Source organism: Aulonocara stuartgranti, assembly GCF_965226115.1.
Source record: "Aulonocara stuartgranti genome assembly, chromosome: 16".
Taxonomy (NCBI): Eukaryota; Metazoa; Chordata; class Actinopteri; order Cichliformes; family Cichlidae; genus Aulonocara; species Aulonocara stuartgranti.
The window spans coordinates 4,470,270-4,492,695 of record NC_138952.1 but is presented as its reverse complement, the minus strand read 5'-3'; the positions used below and the strand labels follow the sequence as shown (position 1 = coordinate 4,492,695).

The 22,426-nt window shown below is 40.4% G+C and overlaps 1 long non-coding RNA gene across 1 annotated transcript in view; it reads left to right on the top strand.

Moving 5' to 3' along the window:
- Window positions 1–359: 359 nt before the first annotated feature.
- The window catches only part of LOC309691065, a 45,967-nt gene continuing 23,900 nt past the window's right edge, over window positions 360–22,426 (top strand). The window contains exons 1-2 of the long non-coding RNA XR_014271877.1: window positions 360–3,624; window positions 11,997–12,108. This is a non-coding gene — a long non-coding RNA (uncharacterized lncRNA). The remainder of the gene's footprint in view (window positions 3,625–11,996; window positions 12,109–22,426) is intronic.

Here is a 22,426-nt window from a genome sequence, read left to right as displayed (position 1 = left end):
ACATGAGTTCTAAGCCAGTGACGGGAAGCAAGAAAAGAGGGGATGTTTGAACCTAGCTGCCATGTTCTGGACCAGCTGAACATGGGTTAGGAAAGACTGAGAAATACACATGAAAAGTTTTGATTTTTGTGATGTTTCTTAGATGAAAGAAAAAGGACCAGATGAGCTTGGAGATGTGAGATTCAAATCCTGGTCAAAAATAATACCATGATTTTTTAGCAGATTATTTGATATTCCCAGCAAGGGTGCAGATGTAGTGGCTGACCTCCTTAGAGCAGCCGTCACGCCGAACGCGAAACTTTTGTGTTTTACACAAAGGACCCACTGCACCAAAAACTGGAGTGAAAAATCTTCCACTCATCTTGTAAACTGTGGTCAGCCAGAATAGAAAACTGGCATATGTAGCAACCGGGTGTCAGGAGCCAGTGACCCAGTGTTTTGAGTTTACTTTGTATTAGAGCTGGGTGATATAAGATTTTTTCATATCACGATATGTTTTTTTCATTTCAGGCGATAACAATATATATCACGATATAAGCCAAATAACTAAATTTGTAAGATTTAAATGTGCCGTTGCTCACAAGTAAAATGTGAAATAATCAGCAGCTTGTATTGATTTAAATATTTATTTCCCATAATAAGTTAAACAGGGCAGATGTACTTAAGGAAAATGAGACTTCAGTTTCAAATAAATAAAGGCAAATATTGCAAACTACACAAAAGGCAGCCGCTAAAGCGTTTAAGTTTGAAAATAGAACAAACAGACTACTAAATTGTCACTTCCACTTAGAAACAAAATATTAATTCTAAAAATAAATCTTAGGTTTTTTTTACAGAAGAACAGACAAAATTGACTAACTTTAGTCAATATCAAATAAACTGAGAACTAAAAGGAAATTCTCACTCTCCTTGTTGTATAGCTTAGCTTTTCCAACAGTTTTAAAATAAAGATGCTAACAGAACATTCTTTAAATCCTAGGTACACATCCAAGGTGACATACATACATACATAAAAAACTTTAGTCTGACAAAAGCCTACAGGTTGTGGGACAGGAAGACAAGTCTATCCACTGCTTCAGGCTTTAAAGCGGCCCTGTGGCAAGTCACAATATTACCCCCTGTACTAGTGATGGGATTTCCGGCTCTTTTTAGAGATCCGGCTCTTTCGGTTCGGCTCACTAAAAAGAGCCGGCTCTTTCGGCTCCGAACCGGCTCTTCAGGTTGTTTTGTTGCTTTAATTAATTTATTATTAACAATAATATAAAATTATGCACAAAAGGAATTACTAACGTAAAAACAAGTGGTTTTATTTATATATGTTTATATATAAATATATGCGGTGGCCCCTAGAGACAAAACACGTACAAACTCCAAAACACATTTCTAGCATGAACTGAACTTCCAAAGCAGAGCTACTAGATCACTTAAATTACACAATTGAAAGCATGTGTGTATTGTTTGTGTATTTATACACAGGCACTCATATATATATTCAAATAATTTTAAAAAAAGTTCATTTACCTGTTATTACCACACACCAAATCCGGTCATTGGTACTTGCTGGCTTGTGTAGCCACAAGATAACAAAGGCTCAACACTGCGCCCAGCATCCTGGAGCACTTCTGTTGTTCTTTTGTACGTGTTTTGAGTTTTTATGTGCTTCTGAGTTTTTACGTGCTTCGGAGTTTGTACGTGTTTTTACGTGTTTTGGAGTTTTTACGTGTTTTGGAGTTTGTACGTGTTTTTACGTGTTTTGGAGTTTGTACATGCTTCAGAGTTCGTACGTGATTTGAAGTTTGTATGTGCTTTGTCTCTAGGGGCCACCGTAAATATACTTTTATTTATTCACTCCACATAAAATGTAATAAATAAATCATCTAATACAAAAATCAACTATTCACATTTCAAGTTTTAACTATTTACATTTTCAGCTTTTTCCTTTCACAAATTTAAAGTGAAAAGAACACAAAACACTGCAAACCACAACACAATTAAATATAAATTATAATATGAAAACTAAAAGAACATGCATATTCTCTGTCATATGGACCTGCATGAATAAACTTTCTCAATCCTTTATCATCTGCAACCGAAAATAGTTGTGGATGATTACTATACCTTTCTAATGTTGTTGTCCCTGCCTCTCTTTCTCTCTCTCTGGCTCTGTTCCTGTGCTACTGAGTGTAACTACCGCCCCTCCCCCCTCTGCCCAGCGTAAAGCACAAGGCTCGCGTGCAGAGTGAAGCGGAAAAAAAGTGCGAGAGAGAGGCTGAGAGAGAAAAAAAAAAAAAAACCACGTGACGGCTCGCGATAAGGAGCCGGCTCGCGTCGTTCACGTCAAAGAGCCCGCTCTAAGAGCCATTTCGTTCGCGAACGACCCATCACTACCCTGTACTAAATACCCTCTAGGAGGGGCTGCTGGTTTTATCTTATATTTAAAATTTCAATTTCAATTTTATTTCTATAGCACATTTAAAAGTCACAGGTACAACAAAGTGCTTCACAGACGAGCCATACTTGCAGGTTTACAGCAAAAGAAAACAATTAACAACAAAGAAATACAGTTATAGGATGGTAATATTGCAACAAGCACGAACCGGGAAGAAATTAAGCTAAGTAGTTTGAAAGGCGAGCTTAAACAAATGGGTTTTTAACCGTGATTTGAAAGATTGAATAGTTTCCGACGCACGGACATCAACCGGCAGGCTGTTCCAGAGTTTTGGTGCAGCAAAAGCAAAGGCACGATCCCCCTTCGTCTTTAGTCGAGACATTGGTTGCATTAGGAGCCCCTGATTAGAGGATCTGAGTGCCCTTGTAGGGATATATAAATTAAGAAGGTCAATCAAATAACTGGGTGCCAAGTTATTTAAGATTTTAAAAGTGTATAGAAGAATTTTAAAAACAATACGGTATTTGACAGGAAACCAGTGGAGGTTAGCTAGAATAGGAGTGATATGATCCTGTCTTCTAGTGCCGCTTAAAAGGCATGCTGCGGCATTCTGGACTAATAAAAAGGTGACAGAGGCTGGTGTTATCAACATCATTGTTATATTTGACGTTTTAATCACTTGTTCTTTTTGTCTTGAATTGCCCCATTTGGTGGAATCATAATTTAATGTTCTTTATAGGAAAAAGAGCTGAGGTTCTGTATTAGCCAATTGGGATCCTGATAGAACCCCAGAATTCTAAATTTTATTTAGCACATTTTCTCAACTTGATTTACACTGAAGAGTGACTGAATATTTGCCTATTATGCATGCCAACAGCAACTATTACCTCAAATAAATAGGCTGACATGAAGAATATTCTTTCTGATGTTTATTTTTTAACAATAACCATTGAAGTGATTTAGATCTCTAGCTTTTAATATATTTACATGGGCTCAAAAACACAATTAAAAGAGGCATTTTTAATTTTATCCTGCTTCCCAACTTACCGATAGCTGAGTGAAGTCGATGTCTGAAGCACTGCAGCCGGGTCCAGTTATTCAGGGATTGTGGCCTTTACTATATTTGTCCCACTATCAGTTGTGATGCAGACTTGTTTGTCTTCACTCAGTCCCCAGGATGCAAGCGCTTCTGACAGTCCTAATGCAATTACTTCACCCATGTGGTCGTCGGGAAGGTAGGCAGTTTGAAGACATTTGCTTTTCAGATTCCAGTCTTGGTCGATATAGTGGGCAGTAAGGCTAAGGTAAGGTTCTGGCGTGCGACTTGACCACATGTTGGATGTAGTAGCGAAGAACGATACAGTTTGTAGCTCCTTCTCAACAGCCTCACGGCACTCTCTATATAGCTTTGGAAGCGCTGTCTGAGAGAAATGTTTACGTCCAGGGAGTTGGTAACGAGAATCCAGTACCTTAATTAGCTGCTTGAATCCTTCATTTTCGACAGTGTTTATTGGTAGCATGTCTTTAGCAAGACAGTAGGCTATGGCATTCGTTATGTCGCAATGTCTCTTAGCTTTTTTGTCATATGGTAAGACGCTGGAGAAAGCCGACTCAATTGACTGTTGCTTCTTCGCAGGGATTCCCCTGGTTGTTTTCGATGACAAATTAGCACTTTCAGTCAGAGATTGAGTGTGCTCTAGTGGGTGGCACTGCTTCAGGTGATGAAAAAGGTTTGTTGTATTTCCAGACTTGGTGGGAACATGCTTTCGGCACAACTTACAGTGCGTGCTACTCTGTTTTTTGTCGGACTTCAAATAGCCGAAATATCTCCACACTACGGAACTTTTCTGGCCCTTCTTTTCGACTATCTCTTCGGCATTCGAGCCGTCATCTGTGTTCTCTTCCGTTCTCTCGGTTGATTTTTCTCTACTTGGTACACTCATTTTCTCCATTACCCGGTCGACACGGCGGTTAGCTGCTTCGCAAACAAATACACACGTGCGGCTTGGCACTTGTGCTGTACGTAACAAGTCACGTGACGTGGTTCGGCTCTGCGCTACTTAATTTGGATTGGCTGTTCCTTTTTTCTTTTTTTTTTTAAAGAGGAAGAGAGAGAGATGAGGTCTATCGCGATAGTTGTATTTTCCTATCGAGAAGACGTTATATGGCAATACATATCGTTATCGTTTTATCGCCCAGCTCTACTTTGTATTTTTGATTTTCTTATGTTTAGATTGGAATAATGTTCAGTTCTTGTACTATTATTTAGTTAGGGATTAGTTGAGTTTTAGTCTAGGTGTGTCTCCGTGTTGGTGAGTCTTTTCCTGTCTTCTGTGTTGGTCTGTCTTGTCCCCATTGTTTAACGTTTAGTTATGCCTGTGTTTGCGTCTCCCTAATCTATTCTCATGTGTCTCTCCCTGTGTTCCGTGTTTCCCCAGTCTGTCATGTCTTTCTTGTCTCCGTGTTTTATGTTGTCAAACTTGTGTGTTGTTGTCTCCATGTTTCCTGTTTTATTTTGAAAGTCTTGTTTTTCCATATTCAGTGTGTTTAGTTTTGCTTCCCCTGTGGCGTCAGGTTACTTTGTGTCAGCTGTGTTTCTCCAGGTGTTTCTACTTCCCTCATTACCCTTCTATTTAAGTCCTCTGTCTTCCTATGTTTAGTGTTGGGTCGTCTGTTTGTTCTGCTTTATGTTTCTCCAGGTCTCAGGTTTATGCTCATGTTTTTTCACCTCATAGTTTCATATGCACCTGTCTAGATTGTTTCTTGTCACAGTTTTCATATTTAATCTTTTTTTTTTTTTTTGCCTGTCCTGTTTGGCTCTTTTGCCATCAGAATTGTTGTCTAAAGGCGAGGAAAGATGCCCAACGGATTTACTTTACCAAATTGACCATCCCAGCCTTGCCGTAATGGTCCATTTGATTCACCTTTTATTGTTTATTTTATTTTCATTTGCTGAATACGGGACAGACTTGACTGGGGGAAAGAAGGGGAGAAAGAAAGAGGGAAAGAAAAACAGCTGAGAAGAGGGACGGGGGAGAAGGGCAAAAGACAAAAACCAACAGAATAAGCAGAGAAAAAAATGCATATATCGATCACCTGGATCACCTGTTGAGAAAGAAAAAGAAAACAAGCAGAAGAAAACGAGAGTAATAGAATAAACAACATCACAATGATATATGGGAATATGACAGTAAATACTAAATATTAAACATTATTGTGCAGCACGTAAGATCAACAGCACACAGTGTGCTTTGAGGTAGGAGCCAAAAAGGGTGTAGTTTGTGGGTGTGATCACCCGTGTGTACACCTGTGAACATGGACGCGCTTGTTTTTTTAAAAGGTTCCTTCATGTAATGATCTGCTAGAGGGTGTGGGGGGGCCACAGCCCCGTCCTCCAGGGCATGAAGCAGGTATGGAGGAGATCAAAACTCCAGACATCCAGAGGCCCCCAGAACACAAGAGACCAAGGAAGACCAACAGAGGGGCAGCTGAGGAGAGCCCCAGATGAGGGGTCACTCAGCAGCCGCGGACAGAAGCCAGGGGGGGTTGCAGTGACGCGCCCGTGAGCTCCGCCGGCAGCCAGCTGTGCCTGAGTGACCGAGCCCCAGGCCGAGGGGCCGGGGGCACCCCACCTCCGGAGTGGCCCGAGCGAGCACCAGGCTCCAGGCCCCGATAAGCGGCCACCAAGAAGTGAGCCGGTGTGTACCTGGACGCCCATCCCCGGACACAAAGAACCACCAATGCACCGATGTCTGAGGGAGTCCGCCACCGGCAGGGGAAGTGGTGGTGGGGGGGAGATAGACCTCCAAACCTTGGAGGGTCTGAGATGTCCCCAGAGAGGTGGCGTCTGATACCCAACCTGACATATAGACACAGACATACAGGCACACACAGATACAAACATCCATTCCCACCCTCATGCTCTCATATGCACTTGCTCCACACTCAACCAATGTGGAGACAGACATAAAGAGACGCTGTACACACGATCACACTCCCCAAGTGTACTCTACAAACCGGGTCTAGGTACCCTTGCCCCTGGAGGGGGAACTGCACCCAGACCCAGGTGGTGTGACCCTTTTCCCTGCGGTGGGGAGAAGCAGACCGCCCCGACTCCACAGCAGCAGGGAGGCCCCACATTCCAGACCCCAGTCGGACGGCCAACTCCTCCTCCTAGCCCCCCCGCTCCAGCAGGCCGCAGAGAATGGGGGTGAGAGAAGACTCCAAACCTCCCTCCACCCGCTCATTGTAGTGTTGATGCATGTGTGTTCTAAGGTGCATTTAAAACCCAGGAGGGCATGGAGCTACCTTAATTTTTCCCAGTGTAGGTTTTAGTTTCGTTTTTCCCTCCTGCTCGCTTTGCTTTTTTTCTGCCTATGATATCAACCACAATAAAGGCTCGCTTTTCGTTTAAACCTTCATCACTCTCTCCCGTATCTGCGTTTTGTTTCACGCCTCAAACACATCAGCCATCCCGGCCGTCACACCGGTTCAATTAGTTCTACGATTTAAATATATTTAGTGGATTTTATACTGTATAGTTGTGTAAACACGTGTGGGATGATACATCTGTATATGCAGTTTGTCCTCAGGTCTCTTTTCCAAATCTCACTGAGGAATATATCTATGATTTTCTGAATAAATCATGCTAAACAAATACGAACTAGAACAGACATGTGTCACATAATGGGAAGGCAGTTCTCTCTCAGGGTAGAAAATATGTGAAATTTCTTGCTGGGTCGTGAGTTGTCTCCCCACCTCATGTCTGTGGGGATGGAATAATACACAGTGAAATGAGATGCGGAGTACTGTTGTTTTGATCGCATGATACTGCAAATCTACTCATCCTCAAGCAATGTACAAAAACTATACCAAGTGTGCGACTGCAGAGCCATTTGCCCAGTCCTGGTAGGCTGCTGCTGTGAAATGAAATCTATAAAGCACCGCTGTGCCTGAAGCAGTAAGGCATTTTCAAAACACACTACTGGCTTTGTCACAGAGGTCTGGATATGATTTAAGTGACGCACTTTCAAGCTTTTGTGGAGGAGGCAGGTGTGTGTCTGTGTACATAAAGAGAATAAGAATGAGTGGTCACAGGAAATTCTTTTTGCGTGGGGCCATAGCTCCATACAGGTGAATCATCTGGAAATAGGCCTTCACTTGAATAAGCACTGAGCAGTAAAATTCAAAGATGAATGCTCACATAGAACCTTTCCCTCATCGTTTCAGCTCCCCCATAATGTTGTTAAAAGAAATATTAGAAAATGTGTGAGAAAGATTTGTGCTGAATTTTAGTCTTCAGAAAAATCTGAAATCATTGTGACCAAAAGGTCAGTGAAACGTCAAACTGAGATTTTTTTCACAGTGAGAAGACTAAGGCTGAGAAACCAAGAGACACTACACATTCAATTCAATTTTATTTATATAGCACAAAATCAAAACAGCAGTCACCTCAAGGATGTTTATACTGGAGGCTAAAGACTCTACAATATTACAGAGAACATCCCAAAAATCAACCCAACCCCTTTGAGCAAGCACTTGGCAACAGTGGGAATGAAAAACTCCCTTTAAACAGGAGGAAACCTCCAACAGAACCAGGCTCAGAAAGGGGCGGGGCCATCTGCTGTGACTGGTTGGTTCATAGGTTAACAACTTGCCAACCAAGCTTACCTGGTTTAGCTTCCTTTTTTGCTCTCATTGGGGCCATAATTTACTAAATTTTCATCATGTTGTGGTAAATATGAATTGAAAGTAGGAACTGATGCATAACTGGTCCATATCCTCATCAGAAAAATGTCTTTAGGCACCACATGCTGTCTGTTTTAAAGAATGCAGGTTTACTTATCAAAGCACATTATAAAGCCTATAAGTAATGCTATAGACATGTTTGTGGTTTCCAGTGATTTTACATTTTATTCATTGAGCTTAAAGTTTCAACATTTACCTGTTATCAAGATATAATCTGTGAAGACAGTTGCAGTAAAACTACTGTGACTAAATGTTGAGCTTCAGGTTCATTAACACCTGAGTTAAATGACTCATTCTTACAAGGTTTTTATTTACCCTCTACTCACTGTTCTTATTAAGTGAAAATACAAATAATTGCTGTTTTCTGATGAATTTCAGATGTTGCTGTAGAGTTTTCACACTTATCGCCCTGCAGGAGACAGACTTTGACTAACAGCCAACCTCTGTTCAGTTTTCAGAGACTGGTAAATCTTTTGCCTGCAAGGTAGTTACTTCAATAACAAAGACGGTTATTACTGTGAAGCTGTTGTGACCTGGACTTTTTTGTTGCTTTTTTTGAACTTTGCTCTCTTTTTAAAAAATGTTTCTTGTTTTGATTAAATTGATTCATCTGTTTTTGTGATTATAGTTTCCTGCGTTCTCTCTTGAGAATTTTTTAGCAGCTTGCTTACTGTTCTTTAAACCTTCCTATGTAGCCTGCGTTTGGATTTTCCACCACACCGCCCTCCCCTGAGATATGCTCTGTACATGTGAATATGGTGAGTTCTTTATAAATGCCATCCAAGAACAAAACCTCCATATCTTGGAGCTTAAAACTTTTCACAATGAATAGAAATTCTGTCCTGTTATCCTGTGCTCACCTAAGATGCAAGATTTAAAAGCCATGAAAACAAAACTTGCCACTTTTCTAGTAGCAAAAAATGTTAATGTAGACACTGGGCACACTTCCATATAATGCTCAAGTCAGAAGGAGAAAGAGCTGTTTACCTCATACCTGCATTTAATTACATTACAGAGTTTCTCTAATCTACATTTAAACAGGATTAGAGCCATTGAAAATGGAGATTGTGTTTTTCACTGCACAGCGGTCTTTAAAACTTGAGAGGAAACACATTAAATACCCAGAAAGCTTTTTGATTCTTACTTTTTAATAAGCACAGGTTGGACATCCTCCAAGCTGACTGGCACAAGGACATAACTCCATATCAGCTGCTTCACTTATAATCCACAAGCACTGACTGGCTACCAGGTGGCCGCTAACATCAGTAATTACACCTGCGTACACTGTGTTAAAATGCTCATCGGTCTTACTTCTACACTGCTGTCACGACTGTGTCACCACTGGTTGCCACCACTTTCACCAAGACCTGTGTTTCAGTATGGCTGACTTTAATAAAATCATTTTTTGGTTTATGTCTAGGATTAGTTCTCTCAGCATAATCCTTCCAGCTGCTCACATTTTTTTGACAGCTTCCTCAAATACCTGAGGCTTTCCTATCAAACTTAACAGTAAAACTGTTAACACCCAATTATCTGCAGAGGTGTTCTTTTTTTCTTGCTGTCATTTTAATCTCAAACTAGGAGCAAATGTACAACTCATGCAGTACAGTTTATTCCTGAGGAACAAACATGTGATTTAAGCCTATCTGAATGTACAAAAACCTAGTTTCCATCATAATTATAATCAATATTATTGTTGTTGTTTTTCAATAAAACTGAATTTTCTGGCAATTATTGCATGGTTCAGGCTTTAAAAGTTCAAGAGTTGGTCCTCAGATAGAGAGTAAAACATATACTGAGGCTCCAGTCAGCTCTGCTTTGGCCAATTTGTATTCACTGAATGCTGTGGAGGTTGGCAGGTAGCTCACCGTTAGTATCAACATTTACAGTGATTAAAGGGTGTAATTTCTCATTAGTGTTACATAAGTGACAGACAGCCTAATTGGCAGTCTCTCTTAAAACAGGACTCTGTAAATGGCTGCTCGTATCAATTACATACGAGTGGACACGACTTCAAAGAGCTGCCAAGTGAGCAAGAAAAGCTCAAAGTGTGCATTTTTTCAGGCCAGAACTGTGGTGCAATAGAGCATCTGAGACTGATGCTGAAGAAATGTAATGGTGATTTACATCTTTGCATCATAAATTTGTGCTGAGTACAGGCTGGATACAGCTTATCCTTGACGTGTTAACAGCTGTCATTTTTAAACTCCATACAGGCCATACCCACATGAGATAAGGTTAGTAATCCTACTTTGTGAGGCAGGCCCTGGGTCTATACGGTACATAGAAAAAGCAATTCATTGGATTAATTATTTATCCTTAATTATATTTTAAAATATCTGATATGACAGAAGCTTTAATGGAAATCTGCTCCAATATTTCAATTTGATGAGAATCTGCTTACTAAATGGTTTGAACTTACAACTGAACCATCGTCTGAGGATAATCAGTGGCTTCTCTGTGAACACGTTTGGCATCTCCTTCTGATAATTTTTTGCATGTAATACAAAATTAAAGGGTAAAGTTGAGGATATTCTGACAATTTCTGATTATCAACAAGTCGCATGAATATCCTGTGGTGTCCAAACTTAATATTTAAATTTCTTTATGCGGTTATATAAAAAAAAGTATTAATAGGTGGGTTAACATATTACTGAGTTTGGTCTTCTTTATTGGATTTGTTAAAAATAACAATAAGATATTAGCTTGTATTTTAAAAAACGTAAACCCCAGCTAATACAAACAGATATACTGACTGATGTTAGGTATTTTCACATGTATCATATTAGCATTGACAGTAAAACAAGGTTATAGCTGAACTCTATTGTTATATTATTTTAGTAAGGACTCAAATAACTACACATAACAAATGTCAAAATCTGTTTCTGCTTCATGTGTCTGGGGAAAAAATACCAGCTAATATATTTTAGATTTTTTTAAATTCAGCGAGTAGCGTTATCAGTATTGATTTTAAAATTCCTAAAGAAGTCAGAACGGAGGCCGACAACTAGGAGACACACTAAATTTGTCTTTTCATTGTATGGTTTAGCAGCCTCAAGGAACAGAGACTGAAAACAAGTTCATATGACACATCACACTGTACGTAAGACAACACAGAAACAGCCGAGGGAGTCTCTGTCTTCCAAATTTTCATTCCTTCCTCACTCAGTATTGTCTGAAACTCCCAGGGAAATTACTGCTGACTTCCTCTGTGTGTGTAAGTGCTTATTATGTTTGTCTAACTACTTAATCCACTGTAGTGCATAGTACTTATTTCTTGACAATTCATTCTCCCACAGACTGTTGGCATATGGATGGCAAGTGATATTCCCAGATCCCAAACACCTGCGGGCTGTTGCACCAGCTATGCATACATAAGTTTAATGTGTTTATTTTAGATATTACTTTACATGTGTCACGTTCAGCCCAGCTCTTTACATATTTCAGTCTGCGCATCACTTTAGGTAGATAACACATCTGCAGACTGAACAGGTAAGCGCACAGCAAGTTCAGCTTCAAGTTAACACACTAACTAATATGCAGTGCACTTAAAAGGAAAGTTCATGCTCAGATACTTGCTAATGGTGAAGGGAGACTGAGCAGTCCTTTACTGAGTACAGGGACAGGCCCATGTATTTATTTGCTGCAAGGCCATCTCTATTTACAGTCATGGCCGTTCTGCATTTGTTGGTTTGGTTACACACCTTTGTTTCTAGTTTCCTGTGTCCTCCTGCCATCAGTGTCCCCCTGTTTAAGTTTTGATGTTTTTCAATGTTAGTTATTTGTCTTTTGGTTCCCTCTGTTTTTGTCATGGTGTAAGGATTTTTTTCTCCTTCTTCTCTCTTTCCTCTGCTCTCAGGTGGAGTTCGGGCCAGCTCCACTTTGGGCTCCACCTGGTGGTGAAATCCACTCTTCAGTTGACACACCTGTTCTGTATTTAAGGACCAGCTCGGGCTTACACTCCTTGCCAGGTTGGAGTCATATTGGTTTGTGGTAATAAGGTTCTCTGGTGCTTGTTTGAATACCTAAAAAAAACCCTCTTTGCCTCTCAGTAATTCTCTCAGTTGGCTGAAGCACCAGAATAAAAACACACCTGTAATCTTGAGGTGGGCTGTCCCTGCAGAAAGAAGAACGGTGTTTTTCCTTACCTGAAATTCACCTGCCTGCGTGTCTTCCACTACTTCCTTTGCTTGCTGGAAAAACACCTGTTCTGGAAAAAAAACTCAAAATCTGAACTCACATCAAAATCACAGCAACATATCCGTCAGTACAGCTCTGGCCAAACTCTTCCTCTTTCCTTGGTAGCAGATTATTCCTGTTCAGTGAACACACACTCACGTGATCAGAATCAGAATCAGAATACTTTATTGATCCCTGGGGGAAATTATTTTTTGTTACAGTGCTCCATTTTAAACCAACATTAAGACAAGACAGACAATACGCTAACTGAATAGTACAATATATACATATATATACATACATACATACATAAGTCACTTATAAATAAATATTTGGAAAAGAAACATGTGTAGTTGTAGCAGCAAACAGTGTGTTAAGTGGATGCGTTGTACAGGGAGATGGCCACAGGCAGGAATGATTTCCTGTGTCGTTCAGTGGTGCTTTTCGGTAATCTCAGTCTCTCACTGAACGAGCTCCTGTGACTGACCAGCATGTCATGGAGTGGGTGGGAGGTGTTATCCAACATTGTCTTTATCTTGGACAGCATCCGCCTCTCCGACACCACCTTGAGGGAGTCCAGCTCCATCCCCACAACATTGCTGGCCTTACGGATCAGTTTATTAAGTCTGTTGGCATCTGCGACCCTCAGCCTGCTCCCCTAGCATGCAACAGCATAGAGGATCGCACTGGCCACAACAGACTCATAGAAAATCCTCAGCATTTTCTGGCAGATGCTGAAGGACCTCAGTCGCCTCAAAAAATAGAGACGACTCTGGCCCTTCCTGTAAAGTGCTGTGGTGTTTTTAGCCTAGTCCAGTTTATTGTCAATGTGTACTCCAAGGTATTTATAGTCCTCCACAATGTCAACACTGACCCCCTGGATTGAAACAGGGGTCAAGTGTTTCCTGGTCTTCCTGAAGTCCACGATCAGTTCCTTGGTCTTTGCCACGATGTTCTTGCTGCTCCAGATTGAACTGACTACCTGTGAAAGAAACTTTTCAAAAGCGGAGCACTGCGGTCTGGGTCCTGCTTCAGGTTTATTTTTTTAAAGTTTCCATTATTGGTTTACAGTTTTACTTTTTGTTTTTTTACTTCCAGCTTTTACTCCCTTCCTACTTCCATTGTCTGCCCCACTCTAACTGTTTCTACCTAGGCCTTGTTTCCAAATCTTCCCCTCTGTCTTTATGGGTCGGTCTATTCAGTCATGGCCATTGGTTATGTTCATGTTCCTTTGCTTTTGCCCTCTTGTCCAGTTCCAAGTCTGTTCTTGTTAAAATGTATTTTCTTGTAGACTTTCTTTGGGATTTCCTACAACCAGCCTGCAGTACTTTTACTTTTTAATTTTTATGTCTATTTTTTATTTCTCTATAGTTTTACTCCTTGACTTTCTGTCTGTAGTGTGGTCTACATTTTGGTCTGCTTAAGAAATTTTCCAAAATAAATTCAATAAATAAATTAGTTCATGACCAACTATTTAGGCTAGTCTCACGGTAGCTTTACCATTCCTAGTTTCCTGTGCTGCTGTTACACATTTACCTTGAACTTTGTTGGGTTTAGTTTTCCTTGCAAAGTGGATTGTGTCAGCTGATTTATCCTTTTAGTCAGAGTTTGTGACATGCTGAAACAAGACATGCTAAGGTGGCCCAATAGTAAGTTGTGCAGTGATAACTTCCTAGAAATGGGGACATTTAGAAATAAAATGCACCTTTTCAATCATTGAGCAATATCTGTATAGATGATAAAAAGCAATAAAATTGTGACGTCTGTCATGTAATAGTGTACAATTGAAATAACTTACTTTAAATCATTTGTTGGGAAAATGTAAGATAATCTTGCCTAAACAAGGTCTTGTTAAGGTTTCCAGGGCAATTTAGAAAAGAGTCTCTTGCTAGAATGTAATAATTCCCTGTCTGCAGGAGTCTGAGATTCTCTCCTCTAATTTTAGGAGACTGAAGATAAAAGGAGATGGATCAGACTTTTTTGGATTGATGGGTAGATGTGGATCTCTCTAAGAAATCATGCTATGAGTGCCAACACCTAATCTCCTAAATGTTTTTTGTAACAACACCTAATTCTCCTGAGTGCCCTTCCTGGGTAAATAAAGCTGTTCTGACAAGATTCCCACAGAAAAAGTTAATCAATTAATATTTGCAGGATTGTCACTTCTGATACTTTCAAACAGCAGAGAAAACTTCATATCAAGTAAAAGAAAGCCTCAGATGCTGCCTTTATTAGAAAATAGTCTTTCTCTACACAAATCACATTTTTTGACATTTTAGGAACAATTTTTAGATTTTTTCATGGATTTTTCAAGCCATGAAATGTTGCTTAATTTGGTCCATCCATTCTCTTCCACTTATCCTTATCAGGATTGTGGGCCATCTGGAGCCTATCGTAGCTACCAGCAGCATGGTGCCGTGGTGTGTAGCACTGTTGTCTCACAACATGAAGGTCCTGAGTTTGATTCCACCACCTGGTTGGGGTCTTTCTGTGTGGCGCATCCATGTTCTCCCTGTGTCTAAATCGAATGCGAATGCTTGTCTGTCTCTCTGTTGTCAGATTCTTGGCTAGTCAAGTCTCACCTGTTTCCATGCATTCTTTACAGTGCTGACCTCATATGGCCATACTAGGCTATTGTCACTGGAAACTCTGCTTGTCTTGGTTCTCATTGGAAACTGTAGCATGTCTCTATTTCATGTGTGTATTTCTCTTCCATTATCTGTTAGCAATGGATGGAGCTTGTCAAGTTCAGAAGTAAGCAGCTTTTTTCTGGTTGTTTGTGCATGTGAATTGTGGATAAACCTCCAGTCTTTGACAGGAGACTGATGGGAGACCGGCGTGTGAGGCAAGCTGCTGCTGGCTCTGCTTTCACTGCTCTGACATCAGTTACGAGCAGCATTTTGTGAGGAAATAATAAGAGGTTCATGGTGGTTTACGCTGTGCGCACTAGGGAAAGTTCTAACAAAAGTGTTGTAAATAAGTGCCTAAAATACCTTTGTAAGCAGTTCATACCATTTTTCCTTTTCCTCTGTAGCTTGATCACACTGGGTGGAAAACGTATGTGAACTTCAGGTCACTCCACATCCTTTGGGGGCTTGGCCTTTGGGTGAGCCACTCAGGAACAGTCAGCACTGTCTTAAAGCAGCTTCAGCAATGTCTTGGCGGTTTGCTTCAGGTAATTGAGGTGCTGAAAGGTGAACTGTCACTCAGTCTGAAGTTGCTGCACTCTGAAACAAGTTATTTTTTTCAAGGACCTTTCTGCATTTTGCTCCATTCATCCTTGTGACCACTTCCCGCTCCCTGCTACTCAGAGCACACCCACAACATCATGTTGGCACCTTAATGTTTCACAGTAGAGATGGCATTAGCAGGCGATGAGCAGTGCCTGGTGTTCAACAAAGGGCTTAAAGTTTTCCTCAAAGATTTCACTTTTTCTTTCGTTAGATCAGAGAATATTTTCTGCCACATGGTCTTTGAGTTTTTACATTTGGCAAACTCCACACGGGCTGCCAAAAAAAGGCAGATTGATGCTGAGACAGCCATCTAGGAGACTCTTCCATCTCTGCTTCCTCTGTTTTATGCAAACAGATAAGTAAAAAAGAAAAGCATGTTACTGTCTCTGCTGATGCTTTGAACACTTTTGTAAATAACTGATATTAGTTTGTGATTTTTAATACATTTGCAAGCACATATTTAAAATGTGTCACTGTTGTAGAAAACTTTGTACTGGCACACTAGTCAAACACATGAGAATCAAGATGGACATGTCTTCACTAGTTAACCGACTTAAATGATTATTAATAGGTTTCCACTTAGGTATAGCTGAGTGTTTCAGATATTTTGCGCATCAAAATAATGCTCCACCGAAAAACAAAACAACATTGCTCCTCTCAGCTTTCCAGCAATTGTTGAGTTCATTGAGTGTAGATAGCTGGGCAAAAATGGGAGTCAAAATAGTGTCTATGAGAGCTGAATATTTTGTGAAACCACAGTTAGTGTTTGTCGTAAGCAGACAGGAATTTTCCAGCTTTTGCAGACGATCTTTTGCAGCTGCCACACTGTGTGCGCTGTCATCTGCCTGTCATCCTTGAGGGAGCCAGTGGCTGGCACCTCCACCAGTGGGGGCATGATGGGTTACAGTTGCTTTGACACCGAGAAAATATCTGTGTGTGCGCATTTGCAAATGTGTGAGTGCTACTGCATGTGAATATCCTCCTTCACACCGCCTTTGGCAAGTTTCTTTGTAGCTTCAAACATTCAAATCAACTATGTTAATTCTGAATTTCAGCCAAATTGAAATGAATATTAACATCTTACATGCGCACATACAGCACAGCTATAATATATGACAGGACAGAATGCTGCATTAAATCTATTATTTCAGAACCTGTCTCCTGCATGTACACGCTGTCATTTCAAATCTATGACAGGCAGAAATGTAGCACCTGCATGTGACATTTCTGAAGTATATTTCCAGGAGAGTAGGTGTTGGATGCCAGCGGCACTTCTCTCCAATGACATCCTTCCTACTACAAAATCCAAAACCTTCTGGCCACATTTCTATGCAGAGCAACTGATTGGCAGCAAGCCGAGGCATTTCGAAAATGTGTTAGTCTTAGCAAATTGCCTGGAGTGAGGCTACGTGGCAGTAACTGTTTAATCAAGACCTCTCTTTCCCTCACCATCCCCTCAGCACCATCTCTAATTCCTGTCTGTCCCTGCTCTCTTACAGCAAACCTGTGATTGGCGTGTGGGTGTTTTGGTTTCAGCAAGCTTTGGGTGTGAATTGTAATGGGTAATACTGTGCAATGAAGCTAAAATGAACCTTGTCATGTGTTTGTTGGCCTGAACTATGCCCAGTAAATTATTTTAGTTACTTAGTTTCATATTTACTGTGTGCATGAAGCCATCTCACATTCAGTTTGATAGAAGATAATCCACATATTCCCACCTGTGTCACATTTGTTGCAATAGGCAACGAGTGTCGTATCACTTCAGTTTGCTCTCTACTGGGAACTTTGGGTTGTCATTCATCTGAATCGTCTAGGTTGTTTTTTTTTTTCTGTATCTACAGTGCTAATGCCCGTTTTTGCATAATTGTCACAATTAAATGTTTCAGATCATCAAACAAATTTTAAGTAATCATGAGTTAACTGTGATCAACCACAGTTCAGTTTCACTAGCCACACCCAGGCCAGAATCAAGAAATCCTTTGAAGAGAGCATGTCTGACAAAGTTAAGTGAGCTAGAAAAGCAACACATCAGGCCACAATCTAGAAAAAGTCCTAACCTACATATAATGAAATAAAAGTGCAAAGTAAAACCAAAGTTCTTGTTTTTTAAAAGTCATTAAATTTGTATGCTGCACAGTCCTTCCACCCTGGAAATAGAGTGTCCATCAAGGGAATTATTAAAAGCCACAAATTACCATGACATTCATGTCCATGATGAGTGTATGACTGTTAATATGTGTAAATTGGAGCCAGCCGGGTGCTACAGTGAAGATGCAAGTGAAGGTGAACGAGTTTAAATACCTTGGGTCAAGAGAGGGTAGTCAGGGTGGACGAGGTGGAGGCAAGTGTCCAGGGTGATTTGAGACAGAAGGAGAACACAAACATGTTTTTCTGGACGCTTGCAGATTTGCATAGAAGACAAACTTCTCTGCACACACTCTACGACTGCTAGCTGAGTGCTAGTAAAATTCAAAAAAGTGTGACGCAAACTGGAAGTGGTTTACCATCAAAGTAAAAACTGTGCCTCAGCCATGCAACCATACTTTTTGAAGTTTTGCTACCACTTGCAGAGTGTTTGCAGACAAATCGGCATGCCACATGCAAACTGTGGAAAACCATGGCAATTTTATAATAATCACACTGCAGTTTTCAGCAATTTATTGTAGGATTGTGGATGTTGCTGGGGAAGAATAGAAATTCTTCCAGTAAAAGGCTTTTGTGACTGGGACTTCGCTTTCACATTGACTGCATCAACTTCTGGGCAACCGTGTACAGGTTGGGGAAAACACACTCTCACTCATGACTGGTGGTTGCTAAGTTATTACAGACCGGTCTCTAGGCTTTTGTGAATGGCATCTTATTATCTCGACCCTGCACTGTCACATGTCTGAAATCGTGGACATTATTTACTGCCAAACATAATTTACTGCAGAAAGGAGGCTCCAGGTTTATATCACCCAGTCAGCCTTTCTGTGAGTGAGCTTGTATGTTCACTTTTGTATTGCATGTGCAGGTTCCCTCTGACTCCCACACAGGTTAAATGGTGATTCTGAATTAGCCATGAAAGTCCGGTGTGTAGAGGAAAGAGCTGTATGAAGGGTAAATGCATGGATTTTAAATGTGCCCTCTGATGTAAAGTACTTTGATGGGTTAATAAATGCCTGTCAAATAAAATGGTAAACCGAATATCTCCATCATGCCAAACTTACTTACTGTATTTTTTTCATTTTGGTATTATTGCTAGCGTCTAGATTAATATATGTAAGCTGTTAAATATCTATTATAATATCTAAGGCATACAGGGTTTTTTTTCCTGTCAAACAATTTGATTGGAATAAATTGGAATAATTATAAATCTATTATCATTAAATCATACCAATTAATGCATATTGTTTGCTAATGCCTTGATGTGTAAGCTGGTGTGTAAGGAAAACTGATGTACCACACTGAGTAGTTACATTGTGTCATTACCGAGCAGATAAAAATATGAATCAAAATCATATTCTCAATTTATTGAAATACTTTTCAGTAGCTTATCAAAGAAGATTAAAAAAGGCCATGCTAATTATAGTAGCGTGGTCATATGCTGAGGCCGACTGTGACAAATTTTATTCTCATTCGCTTCTTCTTTCACTCCAGATGATAATTGGTTTAAGCTGCTCCTCTTTATCTGTAATATTTCGCCATTTAAAAAAATGCCAAAACATCAAAACAGGCAGAGAAGGCTTATATTTTTATTTGACCCATTTGGACAAATTTTTTTCAAGCTTTGAACTGCCTCGAGGTGGAGATAGGTGCTTTAAGCCTTCATAATGAGAGCCAGGAGGGCTCTGTGCAGCTTCTGTGAGTCGCTTGAAATGTGGTTTTTAGTCAGACTCGACCAGGTGTTACTACCAACTGTCATGGATTAAACACTGTAAAACATGTGTGTCATGCTGGCTAGCATCCCCAGGCTTCTACCTTTCTACCTATAAAACCCGAGAGCAGCCAAATGGCTGGTAGGCTTTTAGCTAAGCTTTAGCTTCAGCCAAGTGGAAGCTAAATTGGCTAGTCATTCATATGTATATTAGGTTGTTACCTGGGAATTCTGGAGGGAGGGGAGTGGGGGTGTGTGATTGAGGGGGTGGGGGAGCTGCTAAAAGCTGTGCACTTCCTTTTGTGTTTCATCTTGATGCATTCTCAATCATCCAGGGAAATAAATCTCCAAAAGTCACCAACTTGGAGTGTTTCAGTTTGCCATCTTAGGGAGAAATCAACACACATGGGTGTATGTCCTTTGTTGCTGAGATTTATTGATAAAAACAGTACAAAAAACCAACCATTTGTACACATATTTACAAATGGCCTGCTGAGTGGTGCATGGAGCATGTTCATTGGTTCATGGACCTCCCTGAACTAATGGCATTTATTGCAATTGTCATCTTGCGGGGGATTAACAGGGTTCCATCTCTAAATGACTGCTGGTGGGCAAACCTGGGAAACCCACAGATAATTGGAACTATGGCACGAATCATGTTATAAAACACGGCGACTGGCCAGCGCCGTGTTCCTCTGCGGACAGTGTACTCCCGAACCATCTGGTCCATCACATCCACGCCACACTTTGTTTTGTTGTAAAGGGAGACAGTGTTTGGCTTCCTTTTGGTGGTGTTATCAGTCTGAACCACGCTGTGCATGCTGCTAAGAATATAGACTGTCTTCTTCCGTTTGGCCGCATACGTCATCAGCGTGGCAGCAGAGGTTGAAAACACCTAAGAAATAAGATAAATTGTTATTTCCATAGCCCTTTTACACACAATGAAACACATAAACATAGAACCACAAAAGACCTGTAACATACCTGAGTGGTGAATTCATTGCGATCTGTCTGTCTAGTGGATTGAGGAATTTCCCTGCGAATCCTGTTGACTGTGCTGAGGATGGTGGTTTTCCGTCTAAGAAGTTTTTGTGCAAGTGAAAGCGATGTGAAAAAATTGTCCGTGGCAACATTTCTGCCCTTGTCTAGGAATGGTTCCATCAGCCTCATTACTACATTTTCAGAAAGTCTCTCCCCAGTGGGACGATTGGGGTCCTTGCCAAGATATGGGAAGACATTGCAAATGTACTTGGATTTTAGGTCGCAAGCCACCCAAAACTTGATCCCAAACTTGTCAGGTTTACTTGCAATATACTGCAGGAAACAGCACCGAGTCTTTGATGGGAAAAGCTGTTCATCAACGGTGATATGTAGACCAGGGTTGTAGCACGTGATGCAGTTGGTGACAAATGATCCCCACACACTGGAAATTGCAGCGAACTTATCAGTCTTTGCTCGATCACTGCGGGTGGACTTGTCATCAAAGCGTAGGTGTTGCATGATGTCTTGGAAGCGGTTTCGTGCCATAGTTCCAATTATCTGTGGGTTTCCCAGGTTTGCCCACCAGCAGTCATTTAGAGATGGAACCCTGTTAATCCCCCGCAAGATGACAATTGCAATAAATGCCATTAGTTCAGGGAGGTCCATGAACCAATGAACATGCTCCATGCACCACTCAGCAGGCCATTTGTAAATATGTGTACAAATGGTTGGTTTTTTGTACTGTTTTTATCAATAAATCTCAGCAACAAAGGACATACACCCATGTGTGTTGATTTCTCCCTAAGATGGCAAACTGAAACACTCCAAGTTGGTGACTTTTGGAGATTTATTTCCCTGGATGATTGAGAATGCATCAAGATGAAACACAAAAGGAAGTGCACAGCTTTTAGCAGCTCCCCCACGCCCTCAATCACACACCCCCACTCCCCTCCCTCCAGAATTCCCAGATAACGACCCAATTTACATATGAATGACTAGCCAATTTAGCTTCCACTTGGCTGAAGCTAAAGCCTAGCTAAAAGCCATTTGGCTGCTCTCCGGGTTTTAAAGGTAGAAAAAGCCAAATGGCGATCCGTGGGGGTTTAAGTTTAACACTTAAACCCCCACGGATCGCCATTTGGCTTTTTCTACACAAGGTGACGCATTGAGCAACAGGGTTGTTTTTTTTCTTAATTTGCATGTTATTTATTTTTTATGAACGATCCAAAAATATACTGTTCTTTAAATTATCCAAAATAGAATCACAAATAGAATCTACAGCATTTCAATTGCACTTCTTTGATTTTAATGTCTCTCTACTGAATGTATTTCTAGGGTTCCCCAAGTTTAATTTTTAATTTAACAAGCATTAAAGTGACAATAAATGACAATATATGATTTTTAAACACACTATAACTGATATCTGTGAATGTGTGTGTGAATGGGTGAATGACTGAATGTAGTGTGAAGCGCTTTGGGGTCCTTAGGGACTAGAAAAGCGCTATACAAATGCAGGCCATTTACCATTTATTTACCATATCTTTATTATATAGTGTGATTTAGCATTGAAAGCAAATACAAATAAAAATACTTACACTGAAAAAGTTTTAAAAGTTTTAAAAAGCTTTGTTCTCACCTTTGTATTGCAAACTCGTCACTTCTTGTCTCATTATTCAGTTTAGTGAGTGGCATTTATTTCACTTCTTCTGCATGCTTATTGTTTGTGCTGTACAAAATAGTACCAAGACCCTCAAGGGTTGGTTAGCTAATGAACTTTTCCAACTTTTGCTTTAATGATAGGTGTTATGAATATGTATGAAGTGTTACTTCACATTCCTAATGTGTTTGCAGCATTACAAAGGGTGGTGCATAATCTGTTTGTGTGGATGTATAAATGGGGTGATATTCAAAACTCAAAGGATAAAACTTATATTCTTTTAATTTGTTACATTTATGTGTGATTTTTCATTCAATCAACGGTGAAGGAGCTTCATTTCAATTCTTTTCAAACAAATCTCTCTACTGCATAAAAAGGTGACA